Genomic DNA, 26,284 nt, shown 5'->3' with positions numbered 1-26,284 from the left:
TTGTTGTCTGAGCTCTGCCTGCGGTTAGTAATACATAAAAAAAGCGTTATTCACAGCATTAATTATTACGAAAGGTGAAATAATATAATTTCCTCGGTTTTTAATTATCATAAAAATTGTCCATTTCATATTTTTATTTTTTTATTATCAATATAAAGTTTTTTTACAGGTTTTTTTTTTCGAAGTCTGTCTCACTAGGATAAACCTGTGTCGAGACAGACGTATTTGATACATGAATTAATGTTTACATATTTTTTGATACATTAAATATTTCATTACATTAAATGACATTGTGAAAAAGATACAAAATAATAAATAATAATAATAAATGATAAATTTGTTAATCAGCATCTAGTTGGAGTACATACTTATGTAGGGATTTTTATAAAATTTTTGATCATGGATCTGTCTTGGCTGATGATCCAAGACTTGATGTCTGTTTTATATTTCAAAAAAAATTCGTTCAGTCTAATGGCTAGTGGGAGAGCATTATATAGCCTTGTTGCAAAATATTTGTTTTAGCGAAAGGGATTTGTAAGAAATTATATCCTTTGGTTCTAGTATCACGAGCAGTTTGGATATTGTCAAAAGTAGTTTTGTGTTTGAAGAGGTATGTTAGTATGTTTTTAGCATAAAGTTGCCTAATGTCCATAACACAGATTTTCCTAAAGATTTCATCCGAACTGCTTGTGATTGGTAGTTTGAGGATAATCTTTATTATAAATTTCTGAGCTTTAGATATTGGATCAATGGCGGCAGCGTTTGCTCCTCCCCATGCTATGATACCATATTCTATTAAAGATTGACAAAGTGCATAGTAGATTGTTTTGAGCTGGCTTAGGTTGAGAAAGTTGCGAGTTTGTCTAAAAAAGTAAATGAATTTTCTAAGTTTGTTTGCTGTAGTGGTTATATGTTGTTTCCACTTTAAATTACTGTCAAAAATAATACCTAAGTATTTAATTTTAGTTACCTGTTCTAAATAAGGGCAATCACATATGAATATTATATTGACTATCATTTAAAAGACAAGTGATTAATAGGAGTATAAAATTATTAATGAAAAAAAAAATCATTTTTCCCTCTCGTGTTGTATTGATATATTTCACTTGACTCGGCTTGTGACAAGGAAAAGCACTGAAAAAATTCTCATAAAAGAATTTATAGAACTTACAGATATAAATAACGTTTGATATTACAGTTAATGTTACCAGGTACTGAGAGTATAACTCCTCCTCCGACTTAATTACGCAACTCCACATTAAACACAATTAAAACAAGCATAAACACTGCAAGATATTGTAAGGCTTTTTGGTATTGTACCCAATCGCGATGGTGAAATAAAGCGTAAGTCACTAAGTATAGGTTGTTTGTAGGTAATGACAAGTCGCTTGAGATTCTGCGCGAGCCGCGATATAAGTGGAGGTGCGCAATCAACGACACGACCTACATAAGGCACTGCTATTTTCATGTTATCTAATAGGGGGGGGGGGTTGATTCTACACAACAGTGCAAGTAAAAAATACAAGTAACTTGTTTTCGAAATTCCAACGCTTAAACAAAGGTAGTTTTCAGATTAAACAATTTAATTATTTCATCAACAATCGCAAATTTACTTTCTGGAGTCATTTTAATTCATTTAAAATAAATAAAAATTTATAAGAATATAAAACGCATAAATACCAAAAAAACATTGGTTTTGAAACATGGCGATTATTTTGATTAAATTGTGGTGCATAAAACGTTATTTATTTTCATTAAATTGAATTATTGTTTGTATAGATAAAAATGATGAGTAAAAAGACAATTTAATTTAGAATTTCTATTTCACTTCTACCATTATCACTGCTGCCTTATAATGCCTTCAGAAGGCGAAACAGCTGTCCTGTGTAATAATTATTTTACAGTAAACTTTTTTATAAATTAAATTATTGTTTTGTAAAATAAATTAAAATGTGTTCATATTAACGAAATGAAAATCTATAAATACTTGAAAATAATAAATAAATAAACATAGCGTGTAATATTGAGTGTAGGTCATATATCAATTTTTTGTTCTAATTTTCTTCAATTATCAATGGACACAATGCAAAGCAATAACACTTTACTAAGATTTACGTTGTCATAGTGTTGCTATCGGAAAACGGTTTACAGCTCAACTCAATAATCTGCTGACCCATACATACACATCACGCAGGTACGTTCACTGATTACTTTGAAAACATTCATTTGTGATCGATTATATTATGTCTCCTTTTGCTAACTTGGTCTCCACATTATTATATCAACATCATCTAACATTACTAATTATACGATTGTATCTGAACTATGCGAGCCCCCGCATTCCCAGTTGAATTGAATTTTGTGAACAAAATTGAACTTTTTTTCTTTTATTTAATATGTTATAATGAAAAAATCATTATGTATCTTCAAATGAAACTAGGGCATTTGTCGAAAGATTTTTGCTGTATTTCAAACGTCATATTTTATTAAATATTTTCTCATTACCATTTTTTTCTAATATTAGAGCGCGCGAGTATAATTTTGGCGCCTCTTGTTAGACCCGTAGGTAGGTGATCTAGTATATTTGTGTAGCGCCGTTTTTATGAAAAATAATCTCAAGGGCGATAGGTATTATCAGCGCCCTTGGCGATTATCGGAGGTTGAATATTATCAGGGCAGCCAAACTCCACCATCAGATTGCAGCCCGTAACAACTCAGAGGAACTGAAACTATAACAATATCACAACTAAAAACTTTGATTTTCACCAAACATTTGGGTCAACAGACCAGACAAACGCACAGTATATTATATGTGATATGGCAAATTAAACCGCAGATCTGTCCAATACACAAGGGTCGCGCGGATATTTTTGTGCATGGATGCTTCACTTGCATCGATAAGATTCTGGCTTTATTTTAGGGTATTGTCTCGTCATAAGAATTTTAACGACAAATTGTCAAGTAAGTTAATAGTAATAATAATCATGCACTTATTTATTTTGCATCAAACCATTCAATACATTTGGCTTAAATATTAGTTTATCTTGTTTGTCTAGGTGTGCTCTGCATTCTGCATACAGATTAGCGCACTCTGAGATACTCGAACACCTTCAAAATGTAAGAATACAAGCCCAATGAATAGATTTATTCCATCATATTATATGCTTATGTTGTTTAGTATTGAGATTCTGCGAAAGGCATTATTAGGTGATTCGCCATGCGCATTGGTCAAACATTTGTGGTTTGATTTTTCGTACTCAGATAATATTCTCACGAAACTGGTTTTATACGCAGGTATTCCATACATAACGTAACAGTATCCTGTTCAGCAGGAGTTTGAGGTGATTTTAACATTTTAATTTTGATGGTTTGCACTCATTGCAGAAATGCTGTTCTTACGTATTTAAAATATCTGAGGAATTCAATTCCTAATTTGGGAACGAAAAATAATTATATGTTTTAAATATACCTCTCTCAAAAAAGACGATAAAAATTAAAAAAAAGGTGTAAAAAATCTAAATTGATTATTATTGAAGGAATGAAAATAAAAAATTAAAATTAAAGTCTTTATATTTTGGATAATGAAACCATAATTTAACTATACACAAAACAATATATTATTATTTACAAAATAAATGTATCTTCATATAAAGAAATACCACAATATTACTCCAGAAAATATTTTGATATTGGCGAAAATATTGGTATTGAAGAAAGTCTCACTGCACAGTTATAACTATAAGTGACCAGCTCAGGTACGGGGGCTCCATCGAAGCCAGAGTAAAGCTGGCCTCTCAGAAGCTGAGGGTACTGTACAGGGCCCGCAGATACTTTAATAGTCACAACTGCTGACCCTGTACAAATCGCAAGTGCTCCCTACTGTCGAATTTGACAGCCATCTCTGGTCCGGAGCCCCTAAATACCTGAAAAAAACCCTTGACTCTGTGCAAAAACGGGCGGTCCGTTTGATAGATTCCCCAATCTTAACAAACGGACTGCAATCTTTAGAGCACAGGCGTCAGGTAGGTATGCTGTCCCTGTTCTATCGGTATTACAATGGAAGATGCTCTGAGGAACTAGCGTCATTGATCCCTTCGGCACCGGTGCGTAGTCGGGATACACGCCAAACGCGCGCCCAACATTTGTACACGGCTGACATTTGTCACATGAGAACGGGTCGCTTCTACGATTCGTTCTTAAGTTCAACAGCGGTCCGTTTGATAGATCCCCCAATCTTAACAAACGGACTGCAATCTTTAGAGCACAGGCGTCAGGTAGGTATGCTGTCCTTGTTCTATCGGTATTACAATGGAAGATGCTCTGAGGAACTAGCGTCATTGATCCCTTCGGCACCGGTGCGTAGTCGGGATACACGCCAAACGCGCGCCCAACATTTGTACACGGTTGACATTTGTCACATGAGAACGGGTCGCTTCTACGATTCGTTCTTAAGTTCAACAGCTCGGCTGTGGAACGAACTGCCGGCCTCTGTGTTTCCTCCTACGACATGGGACTCTTCAAGACCCATGTTCACTCCTTCCTCTCCACAAAAAGACCCTCCACACAGAATCCCCAAAGATGACATAGGCCCTGAGGGAAATTATTTTCAGTAACCAATTTTATTTAAAAGTGATGAAAAATATTTGAGACTAGCCCCAGGACAACAAAACATTCCACAAAGACTCTTCGACGAGCCTTCCCAGGCGCCCGGGCAGAAAGAGCCGGCACGAGGCCGTCTTGCCACGATTGCACGAGTTTTATCCCTCTAGGCACGCCAAAAGATGTTAATGAACTAACTAACCATCACGCTGTTTCCTCGCAAGGATAGGAAGAGAGAATGGACTACCAAACAACTCGGTCTTGGCACACACTCCTTGCCGCATTCACATTCATACTCTTCTGTTATTCCGACTTTTGACATTATCTTACTTAAGGATCTGGTTCACTTGATTGTACCTCTTTTTCTCTTCCTCTTTCTATCCGACTTCTTCCACCACTCACATTCAGCGCTCATTTTCTGTACATGCCTAAACCATATAAGCTTACATCAGCATTGCATTTCTCACACGATCATAATTATTTTTACCATGCATACGCCTCAGGCATCTCATCCACAGCATTCAGTCTGAAAGATGTTGATATCAAAAACCTGCTGGTAAGTAGGTACCTTCCTCAAAAACATAAATCTTTTAATGCGAATGAAACAAAACTAGCCACAATAACAAGGAATCTTCAGTGCATGGTACTTTCACACATTTGTATATACATATTTTTTTTTTATTTTCATTTCTATACATATATTATACATATCAATAGACAGTAAATAATAACATAATATATATTACCAAATTGTATACACAAGAAATGAAAACCCACTAAGGCACTGCCTGAGTGTGGGTAATATAAAACCATTACTATATTTCAAGTACCAAAGTATAATATATATAAGTAGAAAAAGTTTTTTTTTGTTTGTTAATAGTTATTATAAAAGTAAAAAGAAAACATTATGTACAATAGTTTATAAAGTTTCAGCAAGTGAGTTGTAGAAAGGATCAACAAATTTATATAAAAAGCGTTTCAATATCTGCGTCATTCAGCCATAATTTTACCTCCTTAACATATTCTATTGTTTTATTTATCATTTGAGTTTGTAGTGGTAGAAGGTTAAATGTACGAGAACCAATGAAACTGCTATGTGTCTGCATTAATTTAGTATTTGTTTGGGGGGTGTAAAATATATTATTTGTTCTTTTGCTCATTCTGTTTTCATTTATTTTGAAATTATTTTTATTTTTAAATAAAAATTTCATAGTTTGTAATATAAATAATTTACGAATGTTAAATAATTTAGATTCTTTGTATAATAGGTCGGTCGAGAATGTTTTATTTTTGTTATATATGACTTTAATTATGTGTTTTTGAATTTTTTTTTTTTTTTAAAAGAAAGACAAACATTCCCGGGTCACGAATAACCCAACAATGTTTGAAAATCTCCTACTACCACCACAGAAAGCCGAAAATGTTGCTTGTGTTGTGATGGAGGACTTAGCCAGCCGAGGAATCGAACACGCGACGCTCGGGTGAGACCCAAGCGCTATGCCCACTCAACCACTGACCGGTCATTATTTGTAGGGGTTTAATAAATGTATCAGGTGCACCATATTATATATGTACATTGTGTTTTATCCCGAGTCTGCAAAAAGCTGATCAGAAAGTTGGAAAGAACCGAGAATCGGCGTTTAGCGGGAACCGTTCAGATTAAAAAAAAACAATTTGTTGCTGAATGTCAAATTGATAGCGTTGGAAAGACTAAATCAAAAACACTAGGAACACTTATTTTATGGAAAAATGAAAGCTATAGGTACTGCTAGCAGCAACTACCTACGAACATAATCTTTATACACGCTAGGTTTTTGGCATATTAATTGACACGTGTAGCGTGAATTTCTACTTCTTGAGCCAAGGTTTGGAACAACTTTGAAAACAGCACAATAATCTAACATACAGGGTGTTCGGGCGTAAAGTGCACTAACTTCAGGAGGTGATTCTACATGATGGTAGGAGTAAAACAGATGAATAACTTTTTCTGAAATTCTAACTTTTTTTCCCATAGAAAAATACATAGGTACCTACCAAAAATTCTTAGTATGAGGTACAAACATAACCGATAATTTCACTGTGAGCGAATCCATTGAAATCGCATGTAAACAATAAAATAATATGCTACAATTCGTTCGTTTTGTCCAAGTTCAAAACATACGAATTGTACTAAAATTAACAAAAATTGGTAGATACACTATTAACGATAAAATTATTTAACTATTTGACTTAACTAATGTCATTGCTTTCGACTAATTTAACGGATTTTCAAAATGTCCACTTTCCACGTGAATTTACATCAAGTAGCCAGTAAACCTAACGAATATCTGCCCATTCTTCGTGGGTGAAGCTAGACATTGCCACAGTAATTAAAATTACGCACAAATAAACACAATTTTAAAACAATGTTTGCTTGGAGAAAACACGCCTTAATAAAGATTTTCTTTCAATAAATGAACACTAAGATAAAAACACACTGCATTAACAAGTTTTGATTAAAACAATCATTTTTTTAATGTTAAACATAAAAAAATACAGTTAACACATACATTAAACTATCAGATCCTTCTCGAATAAAATAACAGTTATTTTATAAGCAATAATTATTAACCTGAAACACTCATCCAAATTGAAAAATCTCCTGATAAAAGATACATGACGCCAACGGGACAACGCGACGGACAACGGCCAACGTCATGTGGATGAGTGTTTCAGGTTAATAATTATTGCTTGTAAAATAATTGTTACCCTTTGTGCTATGCATAAAAAATCTTGTTTTAAACATTATTTTACCAAAAAAATAATAAAATAACAGTTATTGACATGAAGCGCGTTAAGGTAGATTTAGCAACAGCGTTAAATAATAATGCCAGACCCACACGGCGGACAAATTTTGCGTTTTTACATGAAAAGTACCCCTAAGTTGGAATTTCGAAAGAAGTTATGTGTCTTTTTTACTTGTACTATCAATTAGAATCACCTCACAAAGTTCGTGCACTTTACCCCCCGGACACCCTGTACTATTGATATATCTACTGATTTCATATATAGAAATAAACGTAATCCATAAGAGCACTTAGCTGAATCCTACATATTGTAATTTTGCAGCGTGGGTAGGTAAAGTAGTTTTAATGATTTTAATTGTAATATTTTTTTACTATCTATTTTTTTATTTTTTAGTCAGGCGTTTTTAAAGTAAATCTATTTATTTTACCAGTTTTACATTACTGAAACTTTAAAAAAATGTACAACTTTCAAAAGTTCTTTAGATATATTCTATTCTTGTATTAAGAGCAGTTTTATCAACATTACTTACTTTATAAATAGAAGTTTCGTGGGAAATTTACAGGACTTATTGCATCTAGAATGGATGAAATGCGGATATTCACATTAGTTTTGTTCCTTTACATCTTATAATTAACCTGGAGTATACTTATTAATTGATTTTTTCAAATTGCTCATGTGTACGTTAGGCCATTGATATTTATAGTTGATACAGAAGTATTGTTATCATGTGGCGATATCAATATATTTACGCAGATAATGTACACGTGGAAGATAAAACTGTAAACAAGAACTCACGGTTAGAAAAAATAGTATTAGGTGATATATCTACCTACAACCCAGTCTAGAGAAGAGGGACATGCGCTTTAAAAAGTCTAAATAGAACAGTGATATCTAACGTAATGAAATCAGCAAACCTTTTTTGCCACTTTTTGAAACTTTTAAATGATCAAAGAAATTATTTTCAGCTTACAGCTTCATTTCCGTCATGAACTATGGATCTTTAAAGAACTGATTCGGCGTTATGAAAATAAGACAGACAAAATGCATATAGATCGTTTGTTATTTACCGCATGCCAAGTTTTTTAAGTAGTATTCCACGAAGTGGACTGTATCTATATTTCTAACATTTATGAAATTCGTTGGTATATTTTCTTTTACCTAAACTAGTTCCAACCGCTTAGCAGTACGAAGACGCAAAACCAGTCGTTTATTTTTTCAAAACCGGTAATATAATTATAATAATATGCTTGATTTTGTAGGTTTCTCACCCATCTCACTCACCTCTGTTTATGTTTTCCAACCAAGGACGCCATTCGCTGATATTGGGAGTCCGAATCGTGGTTCATTGGTCTCTCATCTTCATCTCCTGGCAGAGTTCTTTCTAATTTTATGTCATTACTATTTTCATTTCAACATTCTTCGTTAGAGCCCACGTTTGCACTGGAATATCATTGGTATCAATACTAGATAATAAGAACAAAAAATCAAAAAATGTATACACAGCGTGTCCTGGAATAAAATGCGCAATCATTATGGGGTGATTCTAGATGATGGTAGAAGTAAAAAAGCATTTTTCGAGAGATTTTTGCTTTATTTAAAACGCCATTTTCACCATTTTTGCTTGATTATTAATTTTTCAATAGCTTGTACGTGAATATTATAATGTGGGTTCCAAGCGGGATAATTGTACTCAAGTTGAATTCTCAACAAGGCTAATTATAACAGTTATTATTGTTCAACTTTCGATTATTTTTATCTTCTTCTTAAATGATCACATTCAATTTAATTCCAACATGTTACTTTAAAATAGTTTATTAATTTGGGACACGATCGAGAGTAGAAACTCCCAGTATCTCCCAAGTGAACAAAAAACTGGCATACGCTGTAAGTATTCAGTGACCAGATTTGGCAAACATGGCATTTATCAACCCTTTTCTTTCCTTTCTCCTTCCTCTCTCTACTCCCTACCGTCTCACAACATATGTATCCCCGAAAGGGGACGTCATTGTCCCACTGGCTTTGGGCTGATTCTTGTACTTACACAAATACTAAAGTATATATTTTTTATCGTTGCCTCATTCACGTTTATATTTATTTATATCATTATTTTATTCGAACTCTTATCATGCCCCGACTCAAGTATTTAGTTCTTTATGTTCCTCGGACTTCCCCGGCTTCTTCTGCCATTCAAATTCGCACAATATATTCTTCCTATACTCCTTTCTTATTTCATTCTCTCTACATGCCCATACCTGCTTTTTTTAAATTACTCATTGCGCCTTCACCAATCTTACATTCTTTGCGATTCTCTACACTTCTCACACAATGGTTTTATCACAAATACGCCTCGGGGATCTTTTTTTTACTGAAATCAGTCTACTTTCATCCTTCCTCTGCCAGTTTCATGCTTTAATGTTTTACATGAAGGTAGGTATCGGCACTCCATCGTGGTCTGAAAGCTTCGCTTCCTTGGACAAATTTTTGCTAGCGCTAACCGTTTTTTTAGTATATATCCATTATTTCAAAAGAGTATATTTATGTATTATTTGATTAACCTCTCTGGTCTATGAGATTTCGTCACAATGTTATCTTATGACCTGTCAAATGGATGACTAATGAGCGAAATAATTCCGCTTGGCATTAAATTAAAAATAAATTCGCTTTTTTTAACTTTTCCCAAAAAGAAGTACTGTTTTTGAGAGCACACGTAGAAAAATAACTATTGCTTTTTTATTAAGATTTTCTTAAAATTATTAGTAATCCGTTTAAAAACAGGATTGCAGACACTTAACTAATGAATAAATAGATTTCCTGATAATTTTTCAGCGAAATACGAATATATTATTAATCTGTCGAAACAGAGTTCATTAAAAATCAAAAAATTATTTTCGTATTTTGTCATTATATATTATCTGGTGCATGAATACGTGATCCGATATATTTGGAATTTACTAAAAGTTTATCAGGAAACAGCTTGCAATCCCGTTTACAACAAGACAACCAATAATTTGAAGAGATTTTTGTTAAATTGGCAATACTCATTTTCTCCGTGCAGATGAAATGACTCTTTCAGATATGCATTTAAAAATAATTAAAAGAGCAACTCAGAGGATACGTAAACTTTGAGTCCGCCACATTTTTTAATCACATGGGAGACCCCGAGGTAAATAATTTCCCTCAGGGATGTCATCTTTAGGGATGCTGTGCGGAAAGTGCTTTTATGTAAAGGAAGGTGGGGAGGTCCTTGGAAAGTAAAAAATAAAACGTGACTAAAAACGTAAATATTAAGGCGATGAACTCATCGTAAACACATACCATGTGCAATCATTTTAATATTTCATGCGTAAATTAAACACAATTGAAAATAAGTGTCAAATTGGTTTCTAGTTCTATTCAACCATATTGTCGGCAGAAATACCGAGCTGTTTTTTAAATATTTTCAGTGACCGAGAGAAAGTACGTTTAAATTCCTCTACGATCATAATATTTTCAAGTCATTATATTGTAGAGTAAATCAGTGTACCAATCGAGCAATTTTTGGCATATTATACCAAGTTCTCAAAAACATTTTAAGTAATCGCTTGCCATAATGTGTCAAATTTATAGAACCGAAAAATATGATATAAACGGTGAAATCTAGGTGGATTCATTGGCTTTAAACCGCACGAAGCAGTTTCATATGTTTCCATATTAAGGAATGATATTTATTAAAAATAATAATAAATAAATATATTGGGAGACACCTCGGAAAAACCGTGAACGAATTTTACGCATTTAATACTTTTTTACAATGACCAAAGAATAGAACTATCAAAGTAATTAACCAATCAAACGCCGCTCTCCCGCGATGTGATATATAGTATATGTAGTTATACAGTGTGTATCGGCACTTACCCGACAAACTTTAACCAGCTATTCCTTAGCATATTTGGAGTAAAAAATCTTATGTGCACTTTGCTGTCCGGTAACGTTTTTTTTTAATAAAAAATTTATTATTGATATTTTCACCACATGTCACCACTGTTTTATCCTTTGTCAAAGTTTGAAAACCCATCTGCCAATATTTTATTCGAATTCCGTTGAATAATGCACGTGTGTACTTACGTTGGCGCGCTTTTACAATCACAACGAAATGGCACGGCACCATTCGTCTCATTTTTAACTATTATTATTTAGTGTGTGCGAAAGAGCGAAGACGCTTTTCGACATACTTGCTTATAACAGCTGTTGAACACGAAAATCAATGCCAATGACAGTGATGTAGTGTGGAAATTTTTAATTTTTTTGTTTTTTATTGAAAAAAAAATGCTACCGGACAGCAAAGTGCCCATAACATTTTTTACTCCAAATGTGCTAAGGAATAGCTGGTTAAAGTTTGTCGGGTTAGTGCCGATACACCCTGTATATAGTTTTTTATTGATAATATATATTGATCATCTATATATGATAATATATATGACAATATATTTATTATTTTTTTCGAGTGGATTTGTACATAATAAATAAAGAAGAATACAAGAAATACCGTGTGGACGCGTTTCGTTAACCAAACATTTGTCCAATCGGGCATTAAATTTCCATTGGCATTCATTTACAATATCGTTTATTTACTTTAATGTATTTTATGTATTTGTCTTGTCCTTAATCTAATGTTGTCTTTCCCGAAATGAGTTTTATAAACTCACTGGGAATAATAAATTATAACTTTGTTATCATTTTGTAATGTATTATGTAATAAAAAAATAAAAAATAAATAAAACTGTGTTTACAAAATTCAGATGTTATGCGAGTTTAAGTGAGTAAGAACGCTGGGTTAGTTGGAACATGTATTAAACTTGTATAGAAGGCACATCAAGTTTTATTACTTACTCTATAATCTTTACATACGTATATTATTTCGATAACTACTTGAATATTAGAACACACATGCTGTTTTTAGAATTTTTTGGTGGATTGGAGTACCGTTGTAATAAACTTATTCAATCATATTATGTCAAAGTCGTCCAAAAGTAACTGTGATCACCGGTGACCGGATAAATCATCAAAATGATAATTCATCACATCTTAAAAAAGTTATATAAAGTCATGGAAAGTGATGAAACAAAAACTTTATTAACTGGGTTAAGTAGGTTAGATTAGGTTTTTAGAATTATACTTTTGTTTTCGGGAATGGATGAATTCAAACCTTGCAAGCAGAAATTAACCACATCCCAACACCCGATCGAGCTGAAACTCGGCACAAAGACTCAATATCAAATAAAATGCATTCTATAAACTTTTGATGACAATAAAAAACAAAAATTTCTCTAAAATTGGAAGACATTACAGCAGTTGACTTGCGCAATAAACATCGGTATTAACCAATCAGGATTTGTCTCGGTTCATAAAATTGTCGACTCCAATTCCTAGGTAGAAAGGAACAATCCTCAAAACAAAAAAAAATAAATCAAAAGAAATTTGAAAATAGATATACAGTAAAAATAATATGTTTTTTGCCGGTATTTTTTTTAAATATGTCTGTAGTTTGAACTCGTACAATAAATATGCAGTTATGTCTGACACAAACGTCATTTATAAAAAGTTATTTATTTTCAAAGTTGCAAATTGAAAAGACCCCTCATTTTACTTTACTGATGATGTTATCATCATTATAACAATATACTTATCTATTTTATTCGATATACTCCGACGGGACATAATGTATCTACCTCGGACGTCCGATACTTAAAAAGCTCACGCTAATAATATTTTGGCACCGCTGACTACTACTGGTATGATTGCCAATTGTACCAAAGTGAATGGATTTAATATAAGTGTTATGCAATAGTATTACATAATGTTTCCGTCAACAGCGTCACGGCCCATGGACTTGGTAACAAAGCAAAAAATCTGTTTATCTGAAGCGGACAAGCTATTGAACGATGCGTTCTGGCGTCGTGAAATTCGCATATTTTTTCATCAGTAGTAACTGTTTATTTTAATATCCATGCTATTTCTATACTTTAATGAATATTCAAAAATGTATTTGACATTAAAATCAATTTCAAAACTAAATTTTTTTTTGGCGTCACAAAATTTTGGAAAAAATAGGTAACTTTTACTATTAAGATCGCTTTGAAATTTTCATCACGTGCTACAGACCTTTAAAGTATGATATATATATATATATATATATATATATATATATATATATATATATACAGGGTGTATCGGCACTAACCCGACAAACTTTAACCAGCTATTCCTTAGCACATTTGGAGTAAAAAATGTTATGTACACTTTGCTGTCCGGTAACATTTTTTTTCTTTTAAAAACAAAAAATAAATAAAATTTCCACACTCCGCTACTGCCCACAGTATAGGGGTAAAATAATTGGCAACGCCGCGCTACTGTCATCTCTTTCACACATATTCTGTCTCAAGTCCCGTGTGGTTCCCGCCACCCCGTCTCGTATCAGTGGTCAGTGCTGTTTTGGGAGTTCGCATGTCATCAAGTTTCTAGTTTCGTTTTTGTTTTGTTATCTAAGTTTTTACTGTTGAAATATGCCCCTCAATTATCCACCTGCCGAGCAAGCAGATATTGTTTTTGTTTATGGATTTTGCAATGGAAATTCACGAGCAGCCGTAAGGGAGTATCGCATGAGGTTTCCTGGAAGACGCGTCCCACACCATGCTACCTTTGTCCAGGTTTGTACCCTATCAATTGTTTATTGAAACTATTTACATTCATTGATAATGCCAAAAAGCGCTTTTGAAATTTAAACTGGGAACATTAAAAACATAACAAGGGGCCACCAACTTTAAAAATGTAAATTGTACTTTAGGTGATTTGTGTTCAGTGGTCACTAAACGGCGTTTTAAAAAGTTAATTAATTTTAATCTCTAATAAATGCATCATTCACTGCAATTGAATTCACTCCCTTTCTCACCATGGGATTATTTAAATTACTTGAATTCAATTTCACCCCTGTGAATCCAAGATATCAACCGTACCTAGTTAAGAAAATTATAATTTAAAACACTTTGTTATACATTTTACTATAAAAAAATGAAATAAATGAAGAGAAAACGTAAGTTTTCTGATATGTGCCTAAAATAAGTGTTCTTTAAAAATAAAATGAGTGAAAAAGCCCGCGATTGTTTATTTGACATTATTACTGAGCTGAATAATAAAAGCAGTTGTTATTTGTTGTTTTGTTTCAGATGTATCAACAATTGCGTGACTGTGGCATCGGACGGATTGAAGGCGCCGGCGGAGGACACAACATCGTTCCTGTGGCAGTTGAGGAGAGAATCCTGAACTTAATTACCGAAGACCCCACGCTGTCCGTGCGTCGGGTCGCTCTGATGATAGGACACAGGGAACACATGGCGGTATGGAGAGTTCTGAAGAAGCACGGGCTCAAACCTTTTCACTATAGGCGCTGCCAAGGCCTCATGGAGAATGACCACTTTTCCAGAGTCGTGTACTGCAGAAGAATGCTGCATAATGTCATAAGAGATGCAGACTTCATGAAAAACATATTGTTTACCGACGAAGCACAGTTCACTAAAACAGGAGTGCTAAATGTGCACAACTTGCACCATTGGGCTGAACAAAACCCCAAGCTTGTTCGGGAGTCGTCGAGCCAGGACAGATTTTCCATCAACATGTGGGCAGGAATCCTGGGAAATCAAATACTCGGTCCAATCGAGTTGCCTCCCAGACTAAATGGACCGATGTATTTGGAGTTCTTACAAGTGCAACTGGGCGAGATTCTGGAAGATGTGAACCTCGAATTACTACGGAGAATGTGGTTCCAGCACGATGGAGCCCCACCACACTATTCGATTGCCGTGCGGAACTACTTGGATGTCGAGTTTCCTGGTCGTTGGATAGGCCGTGGAAGTCCGGCCATTGCTTGGCCACCAAGATCACCCGACCTGACCCCCCTGGATTACTACCTGTGGGGGGCTCTCAAGGAAAAAGTGTATGCTAAGCCAATAGCCTCAAGAGAGCAACTGCTCGAACGAGTGATGGAAGCCGCTGCAGAAATTAAAGCAAATCCTGCAAACTTAAATAATCAAAATATAACAAGACTACACGCTTGCATCGAAAATAATGGTAGTCACTTCGAACAAATGCTCCAATAAAAAAATTAACATAAACTACATGTCCGCATTTTCATTTATTATTTATTGGTAAAATTCTCACAATGTCATTCATTTACACATCAATATTACCTACATATCAATATTTAATAAAATCTGTAGAAGAGTATGCCCGTCGGCATTCAACAAGTTTTTCGACAAGTGTGTCGAAAAGCGTCTTCTCTCTTTCCTACACACTAAATATTAATGGTTAAAAATGAGACGACTGATGCTTGTAAGCGCGCCAATACGTAAAAACAACGAAACTCGAATAAGAATTGCCAGGTGGGTTTTTTAATCGCTTTAATCTGACTTTAAACAATAATTAAACACGTAAAAATTATTTAATATAATATTACAGTACAGTACTTTGAACCTTCGCAATAAATTTATTTGATTTTAAGTTTAGTTTGTAGAACTCCATTTCAATTTAGAGATTTTTTTTATTTTAACAGTCTTATTAAAAAATTTATAAAAACAGTGTGTTTATAAACAAGTTCTGCTAGTTGTAATTATTATTACGCGTGACAGCTGTTTCACCTTCTGACGGCATTATCAAACTTTGGTAAAGCCACTTACAGACGACGTAAGTGATAACTTTCTTTTTTTATTATTCTGGCTTTATTGATTTCCGAGTAAATTGTCGTAAATTATTATTTGCTAATCCCAATATTATTTGCTAATGCTAATAATTAAGTGAAATTTTAAACAATGCAATAATAGGATTATTGCATTGTTAATTTCACTTAATGTCGTTGGTATTTCCAACTGATGACTCAGGGGTTTATTTCCCTGAATAATTAAGTATTTTGGGGTCTAATTATTATGCATTTCATTACATCCGATAATTTAAACAATTTTTATGTTGAATTGGGGTAAGTTTTATGGCTAAGGGAAGGAGTGGAAGGTGAGGAAGTACCTGGATATTCAGATCTGGTCACCAAATACGGCTAGTCATTTCAAGCAACGTTTAAATTCTAAACCTGGATATTCAGATCTGGTCACCAAATACGGCTAGTCATTTCAAGCAACGTTTAAATTCTGAACCTGGATATTCAGATCTGGTCACCAAATACGGCTAGTCATTTCAAGTAACGTTTAAATTCTAAACCTGGATATTCAGATCTGGTCACCAAATACGGCTAGTCATTTCAAGCAACGTTTAAATTCTGAACCTGGATATTCAGATCTGGTCACCAAATACGGCTAGTCATTTCAAGCAACGTTTAAATTCTAAACCTGGATATTCAGATCTGGTCACCAAATACGGCTAGTCATTTCAAGCAACGTTTAAATTCTGAACCTGGATATTCAGATCTGGTCACCAAATACGGCTAGTCATTTCAAGCAACGTTTAAATTCTAAACCTGGATATTCAGATCTGGTCACCAAATACGGCTAGTCATTTCAAGCAACGTTTAAATTCTGAACCTGGATATTCAGATCTGGTCACCAAATACGGCTAGTCATTTCAAGCAACGTTTAAATTCTGAATTAATTAATCAATTACGAAAAAGCGTGGGGTTAAGAATATTTTTTTTAAATTATAGTTGTAATTTATTGTCGATTTTTTAAAAAAATTGCGATATTTTAAATAAAATTTAATAATTATTGTTTAAATAAATTAGCAATCTGGCAGCATTCATTTGCAGGTGGTCAATCCAATGCAGTCATGACGTTTGTGTGAGTGCTTTCCTTTGTCTCAGTGTGTTGCGCAGCAGTTTTATATGAACCGTTTTTTGATTCATCGGGATTGTTTTTAAAACTATACATTCTTTGTACCTTCAAATTAGTGGAAATAAACTTAAGTGTGTCAAGCTGCTCGTTATATTCCGGTAATTCTGGAAGGCTTTTAACATAAGCAATAATATTCATAAATCACATTCCGCGAAGTTGTAAATAACTAAATTTATTAAAAAATATACGTTGTAGGATAGCCTAGCAAGTAACATTTTGACAGAGCACTTACGGTGATTTAAAAAACAACGGCGCTGTTCAAATAATCCAATTATTATTATTGATAAGTACCTAAGTGAGGAAAATTGTTTTTAAAAGTGCTCAGAATTATTGGACTTCGATTATAAATTCAGGAAATCTACTAATTAGTTTCTTAGTTTCAAAATTAGACTATTTAATACGTGAAACGCGTAAGAGGTGAAACCAAAGCATTCCAGAGGTGAAACAATTTAGATACAAAAATAAAACTGATGTGTACAATACAAGAAGACAATCAGTGATTCGCATACGAAAAATGTGAATAATCATTATTGTTAAATAAAATATTTCTTTTCTGGTACTGGATTATGTAATACGGGCTTCGTTCGCAGCAACACGCGAGAGTTGCGATGTTGCTTTCAAATTTTGACAAAGGATAAAACAGTGGTGACATGTGGTGAAAATATGTTTAATTAATTTTTTATTAAAAAAAAACGTTACCGGACAGCAAAGTGCACATAACATTTTTTACTCCAAATGTGCTAAGGAATAGCTGGTTAAAGTTTGTCGGGTTAGTGCCGATACACCCTGTATATATACATTTTTTTTTTTGACAATCTTTTCAATGTCGCACAAGAGTCCTCAGACGTCTGAAGGCAGTGATACTATGGCATTCTCAATTGGGGTATTTTGGGAGGCTGAAATAATTGGGGATGGGAAGGAGATCTAGAACTGGAATGTGAAGGAGTACCTGGCTATTCTTCAGATCTGGTCACCGAAAACGACTAAAGACATTTAAAGGAACGTTTTAATTCTGAATGATATCCTCGCACCAGGACGACACTGAGAGTATCTTCCTCTCTGGGCCGTGCCGCAATTACACTATATAAAATTTACTTGCTCATGCCGGGTTTTGAACCTACGACCTTCGGTTTGCTAGTCGAGAGACTTACACCTCGACTACGAAGGTCGTCAATATATTAATATATATTTGACGGTCAATAATTATGACACCTGGTGTGTTAAATTATATTAATCATAATCTGGGATTGCTTGTACGTTGTACATATTTTTTTAAGACTTTTGAATTTCGATTATGTCTTCTCGATTGAATAAATGAATGAATTTGAATTTTCTTCCCGACATCCGACTGAAATGAAACTCAGTAGGGAATCACGCATTCGAAATTATCCAGTACCTGGGGAGGAAGGTTCATTCCTCAAAGAAACCAAAAATAAAATGTATTTTAGTAAAAAAAAACGTGTTTTTGTTCGGGATTTTAAAACATGTTAACTTTTTATTTAGGGGTATGTTGTGGGTGAATAGAGCGGGAAAGGGAAGAAGAAGATCGGAAAAACTTTGCCAATCAGATCTGCTCACCTAACAAGGCTGAAGCCATTTCAAACAACTTTTCAAATCTGAATAGTGCTCTTTAACCAAGGCGGTACTACAGAGTGTATGATAAATGAAAAAAAAACTGTTAAAAATAATGCTTACCAGGAAGGTATTAATAATAATTCTTTAATATAATCAATTCACAATATTACATCAAAAACAAGTAAATAACTTCAACACATGTCATCCTAGTGATTAAATAAATCATTTACAGTACACATCATTCTTACTTTATGGTCTTTACACAGTATGTTATACAAATAGTATTAATTAAACTGTCAACTAAATTGAAATAAATAGATGAAATAATGGCAGGTAGTTTCACTATAAAAGCTTTTTATTACATACTTATGGTCGTTGCAAATGGGATAATTATCACAGATGCTATTAATATGATATTAAATGTATATCGTTTGTACCTGTGTACCTAGGTTAAGTGCTTGTCTATAATAGCATAACTCAATTCCGTACATTGTTGTCATTTTGTTTTTTTGATACCGCTCTAATGAAGGTTGAGAAGCATCTGGATATTCAGATCCGATCTCTGAATGCGAGGACCACCGTCCTGAACCCACACATCGTTTCTCCACTCCCTTCAATCTCATAAAATGCTCACATTAAGGTCCTTCTTCTACTGGTATATATCGGATACTCAAATATCACGGACAATTTGAACAAGTCGCTACAAATCGTTGTTCAATATCGTAATTAGAATGATTTTTATAACCTCACTCACAACCAAACAATTGCTACAGCTGTCATTTTTATATTCTGACATTCTTTGTTAACAAGAATTGTTACAAAATGTCTGATGCAAGTGATGCCTCGAAAAAAAACTTCGACGATGTGAGCGGTAACAACTTCTTCCGACTGGATGCGCGGGACTTTACTAAATGTCGGCGACATATGTCTGCGTACGAATGACGATGTATGGCGGTAGTCGCCAACATTCTTGAATCGTCGACTATCGAATATATGCGTATCATGGAAGAAGGGCCCAAGAGATATTTTTGGACACTTCGTAAATAGAAAAAAGAATTTTAGGTTTATTGTACGTTTTTGGCAAAGCGTCACCATTGTTGAAGATTATTGATTCAATGAAATCAATAATCTTAAAATGGTGTTTACGAATTTGTTTAATGGTGTAAGTGTAGCAACATAAAAATACTAAATTACTAATTTAGCAAACTAGAAATTAAACTAGAACTATGAAAGTGTCAGAAATATAATTATCACGAATAAAATAGTCAAATAATAATAGTAAACACCATGGCATTATATGTATTAGATGACTGACCATCGCAACAATTTTCACGGTCACGTTTCATGCAAATTTTGTACATACAAAGGATTTAGTTAAAACCAATGACATCATTTTTCAAATGTATTATTAAACACTATTGTTATTTATCATATAATGTGCCTACCGACCTTATTTTATTACAAAGGACATCCTACGTGCGATAGTTAGGCACTGGTCCTACAATGACGTCGACTAGCGGAGAACTAAATTGAGCAACGATACAAAATGCAAAGAAAATCTGGTTCAGTGAAAGCTGGAGTCAAGAAATGAATTATCAGTTGATCGTGATAATAAATAATATTAAATTGATGTTCTTTCTCTGGCGAGGTCGAGTACCAACGACAACGACAACAAGCACGCTGCAATGTATTTTTTTGTAAATAATATGTAGATTAAACAAAACGATGGTTGACCAAGATTTTTGTATCTATTAGAATGTTTTAGAGATAATATCTACACTTTTGATTAGGGGATGACTTTTTTGTTTTGGGTTAGATTAGGTTGGAATAATTACAGTTTAAGAATTAAGAAAGAAAAACTGAAAAGAAAATTGCTAGAAGTGTGTTCTATACCCACTAAGACACCGAGGTAATTTGTGTATAGTCGTCTATCGTGTATTAAGGAGAAAATGATAAACATGTCTATTTGAATGAAACTTTTTTTTATTGATTTATTGAATTAAATGTAAATTAACCCATTTCCCGTAGACAACAATGCATTCTTTCAATTTTTAGTGGCACTCATGCACACAAAAGCGCGCACAAACGTATTTTTACATTGTATTTAATAATTACAAATTTACGGCGGTTACATATGAAATAAATGTCATTAGTATCCTTTTAGAATTTGGATAAGTTGTTAGCGTTCTTGACTCTAGTCCCTGGGGAGTAAGGTTCAATCGTCAGTCAAACTTATAAAATTAAAAAAATACATGTATTGTGATAAAAAAACTTTTTTTAGGGGTTGATTTTTCACAGGCCAAGATGCCAAATAGAACGTCTGTAACCAAGTGGGTCTTCCGACGACCCCATGTATTTTCCTGTCTTATTGGCTTTTAAACTATAGAAATCCTAATTAGACAGTCAATTATTACCTAATAGTAATTTATGTATTTTGCGCAAAAATACGTAAATAACTACAATGATATGTAAAGTATTTAAACTTATATAAGGAGGTTAGTAATTTTGGGTACTACCTACCCCCCGGTTGGATGCGGAATAGTTAAGGTCGACATTATTTTTTCTTTAAAAAATTCTTGTCTTTAATTCACTTAGATATTTCAACTCAAACTTTTTCGGCTCCACATATAGCCAATAAAAATAGTTATCTATTCAATGAATTGTTACGAAATATAAAAAGAACTTTTGAGATCCATTTTCTCACGAATCAAGTGAAACTGACTTAATTTTGGGCACACGGACACGCCCACACCACACTTCTATCGGTGTGTCTCTTCAGTGACCTGGATTTAGCTTACCGAACAAAAGATCAGGAATATTGTGTAATTGAAAAAATTGGGAAAAAAGTCACGACTCGCCGCTGGTTCCAGCTCAGGGTTAGGCTTATTATTCATCAGGATTGGTAATAATTAATTCTGCCAGAAAAACAAGAACCTTCGCAAAAGGATAAAAACATGAGCCTTTTTACGTTGATTCGCATTTCACCTAGTTGTGGGTTGTCGATATTCTACGTTCGATAACAAAAAAACTAACCTAACCTAACTTTTCCTAATAATATTTTTTTCATAATTTTTTTAACTTTTCATGACTTTTGAAAAGTGTGTTGATCTGTTGCTGTCTGTCAGAGCGGATAGACCGCAACATAACTCTATATTGGCAGACACTCTTTGCTTCATTCACATTCACATATCATCTCGTACATACTCTTCTGTTATTCTCACTATTGATAAGACACACAAACATTTGATTCATTGATTGCGCCGTGTCTTCCTCGCGGCGTTCTCGACTACTTCTACCATTAACTTCAGCGTCATATATTTTCCCTAAACTATTTTCTTCGTTCATCCGCTCAAAATTCAAAAACCATCTGAGCGTCTTTTTCTCAATCTTCATCATTGCGCTTACATTGATACGGTCATGCAAAGTTTTAAAACACATACGCCTCAGACATCTTACTTCTACAGCATTCACTCCTTTAATAATAATATTAATATTTGGTTAATTAATATAGCGCCGTTATCGTGTAAAATCACCTCAAGGGCGCTGTACAAATACAGGGTTTTCCAATAAGAGGTGTTATTTTGAATAGCCCGCTATTTCGGTAGATGTTACTTTTGAAGCTGTCATTTTTTGACATTTGACAAGTAGAAACTACGCCATTAATATAAATGGAACGACACGCGCTTCAACAGCGCATTGAAATTATTAAAATTCACTTGAGTGAATCAAATGCAAATCATCTTGAGTGATGAGGCCCATTTCCACCTCGGTGGCTTCGTCAACAAGGAAAATTGTCGCATCTGGGGCTCGGAAAACCCAAGAGTTATTGTTGAAAAGCTTCTCTATCCTCGACGTATGACTGTTTGGTGCGGTTTATGATCCGACGGAGTCATTGGACCTTACTTTTTCGAAAATGAGGCTGGAGCAACAGTTACGGTGAATGGATTGCGCTATCGAGAGATGATTAATGATTTTTTATGGACAGAATTGGATGGTATTGATTTGGACAACGTTTACTTTCAACAAGACGGCGCCACGTGTCACACAAGCAACGAAACCATTGATCTTTAACTATTGAATATCAAAATAACACCTTTAATTGGAAAACCCTGTATATATCAACTTACTTACGTCATTTTCAACTGTTTCATACTTCGAATTAAGAGCTACCAACATTATCATTTTTTTCTTACCGTTTATTTTTTTGGCTGCTATCTTTGTGTATAGTTGCAAGATTCTCCGATAATTTAATTATAATTCAGATATTTTCCTTTCTGTATATACTTATGATACAGTTCAAAATTACATAAGTTGATATGGTTCAATTAGCTCAGTGGTCATAGCACTTCTACCGCAATGAAGAGGTCCTGAGATCAATTTCAATCTTGTCTTCAATGATGAAATATGTATAAATATCAACACGTTTAAATGTATTATAATATGGTCGACACATCGAAGAAAATTGCGAACGCTTTATATTTTTAATATGTTATCACATTTTAATTGTGTGCGGCCACATTACTAATAACACATTACATTATTATAATCTGCTGTAACCACAACAACAAATGTTATAAATGTTAATCACTTCAAAAATAAAATCGATATTGGCTTCTAATAATACTGAGCCATGATTTGGTTTGAATCATCGACAGTGACCCTCTGCTTTCATGATCAGCCGAGTGGCCATGGCTGGCGTTGAGTGCGTGCCAACTACTGCCAATAGCCCGCCCTACGACTCTCTACGTAGCGCATTCGTGCATCATGCACTGAAGTCGCTCGTATTATACCCTATTTACGCTTGGATGACGAAAATTACACAGGCGTGAATTTCACGTACCAATATTAAGTAGACTGCCAGAATTACACACGGACGGAATTACACAAGGACGAAATTACAAACCTACCTTATTTTTATTCCTTAATTACGATTCTGTGACAACTCATGGCAGTGATAAATCAACACTGAAGAGTGATATAAAGTCATTAAAACTGAAGAAAAAAAAAACTAATCTGACCCAACTTTTCCTAATAATATTTTTTTTATAATTTTTGAAACTTTTCATGACATTATATGACTTTTCAATAGTGTGTTGATCTGTTACTCTCTGTTTTTTATTTATTTTTACAATACAATAATTTTAAGTATACTTACATTTTCGTACCTCATTTTGATCCTATGATGATCATTTACGTGTATGTTCATATTTACAAAAAAAAAATTAAATAACATTGTTTTCCATAATCGCAAATGCAAATAGTCGTGTATTATTGTCATTAAGTTGAATCAAATGTACGTTTTCATTTTAATTATATATTGGGTAGTGCAGAAATACATAAATTAAGTTAAAAAATATGTATTTCAAAATGGCATTTTCCAAAAACTTTTCTGTCACTATTCACAGTTGGGTATTAAGTATCATTAGTGTTTCATGTGTACCATTTTATGTCGTTAAATAATCAATCATTCCAAATGCAATGAAACTTGGTGAGATGCAAAGTTTGACAGAATAACATGTGACCAGGTAATAAAGTAAATTATGGCCCAATAATGGTTTCCAATTCAATAGGCCTTCATCTACTCAAACAATTTTTCACACATTTTTAAAGGTTTTTATAAAACATGGCCTGCAGTAGGAATGTAATGAATTATATTAAATATGTCCCAGCAGGGAGATAACGATTATGGAGACTACGCCTATCAGATCGATAGGCGTAACTAACGATGATTTAATACCAATTTTCCCGGTACAGTCGCCCTGTATATATCCAGACAGATATTGATAACGAACAGTATCCTTAGACGTCTCGCATTGCCAAATACTTCACATAGACTGGTGGCATTTCACCAATTGGGAAGCGATTCACCCAAATTTAACTGGCTCGAAATACAAATCTGCATCATGGTCAGGAATATAATAGTGTATAGTATGTACCTACCTGCAATATATCAAATTGTATAAAAATAAACTAGGAAATAAGCTCGGAATTCATACTCGTTGAAGACCTTTTGTTTATGCAACATCACTCAAATGTACGCTAGCACATAGTACAAATATACACACCACAACTAGGGAATATTGACAAAAAATTTGGATATCTTCTTACGGTGTATTCGATTAATTGATTTTTGTTTAATTCAATTTTTGGTGAGGTAATATTTTGTTTGAAAAGTGATGATCGGTTTTCAATGATAATATAATTATTATTTTTTTGGTAAACTAATGTTTAAGACAAGATTTTTTATGCATAGCACAAAGGGTAACAATTATTTTATAAGCAATAATTATTAGCCTGAAACACTCATCCACATTGAAAAATCTCCTGATAAAAGATACATTACGCCAACGGGACGTGAATCCGTGTCCTTTCGATTTCCTGTCGACAGCTCTGACCACTGAGCTATGGCGGCTTATCTCTTATCCGCGAAATAATTCAATATATACTAGTGTTTCATTCAAGGAAATTATGTGAGAGTGTTAGCACTTACAATGCCTTTCTCATATAAAATAAAGTTGGTTGTTTTCAGGTGAAAAAATGTAATAAGCAGTAATTGTTGAATGAAACACTAGTATATATTGAATTATGTGTAATTTTCAATGTGGATGAGTGTTTCAGGCTAATAATTATTGCTTATAAAATAATTGTTACCCTTTGTGCTATGCATAAAAAATCTTGTCTTAAACATTAGTTTACCAAAAAAATAATAATTAATATTTCACAAGTTCTAGTATTTTCACCAAAAAATGTAGACAATTTGTCTCGACGCCATCTAGTGAGAGAGTTAGCACTTACAATGCCTTTCTCATATAAAATAAAGTTGGTTGTTTCAGGTGAAAAAATGTAACAAGCAGTAATTGTTGAATGAAACACTAGTATATATTGAATTATTTCGCGGATAAGAGATAAGCCGCCATAGCTCAGTGGTCAGAGCTGTCGACCGGAAATCGAAAGGATACGGGTTCATGTCCCGTTGGCGTCATGTATCTTTTATCAGGAGATTTTTCAATGTGGATGAGTGTTTCAGGCTAATAATTATTGCTTATAAGATAATATAATTATATTTTCAATTACGCGTATTCGAAGATGATAAAAACAATAACTATTTCTCCAAATAATATATATATATATATATATATAAAGAAGGTAGATTACTCAGTTTTCATTGGAACAGTACCCACCTGTCACGTATCTCACTATAATCATGAATGATTGTGTACAGGAATTAAATGAAACACGTGTTGGAATCAATAATTTCTAGTTTGGTAAATTCGTTTTGAGGTTTATTATTTGGTTCTGAGGATTCATGGAATTATATTTCAGTCCTTGAATAGATATTTTGTATTAATTACGCCATTGGTTTCACAAAATAGCTTTAGCTATTATACCAAATATTATTGTATTAGCCACCCATGATTTTGAATTTTAGGGTTGCTTGGTCAAATTACTGTTCCTTC

At 33.7% G+C, this 26,284-nt stretch overlaps 1 protein-coding gene across 2 annotated transcripts in view; it reads left to right on the top strand.

Moving 5' to 3' along the window:
- Positions 1-26,284, top strand: part of LOC149412245 (proton-coupled amino acid transporter-like protein acs) — an 80,258-nt gene that overhangs the window by 39,260 nt on the left and 14,714 nt on the right. The window lies entirely within an intron of this gene.

Source organism: Hesperophylax consimilis, chromosome 23 (assembly GCF_061612785.1).
Source record: "Hesperophylax consimilis isolate HC1 chromosome 23, BYU_Hcon_1.0, whole genome shotgun sequence".
Classification (NCBI taxonomy): Eukaryota; Metazoa; Arthropoda; class Insecta; order Trichoptera; family Limnephilidae; genus Hesperophylax; species Hesperophylax consimilis.
This window is presented reverse-complemented; position numbering and strand designations above follow the sequence as displayed.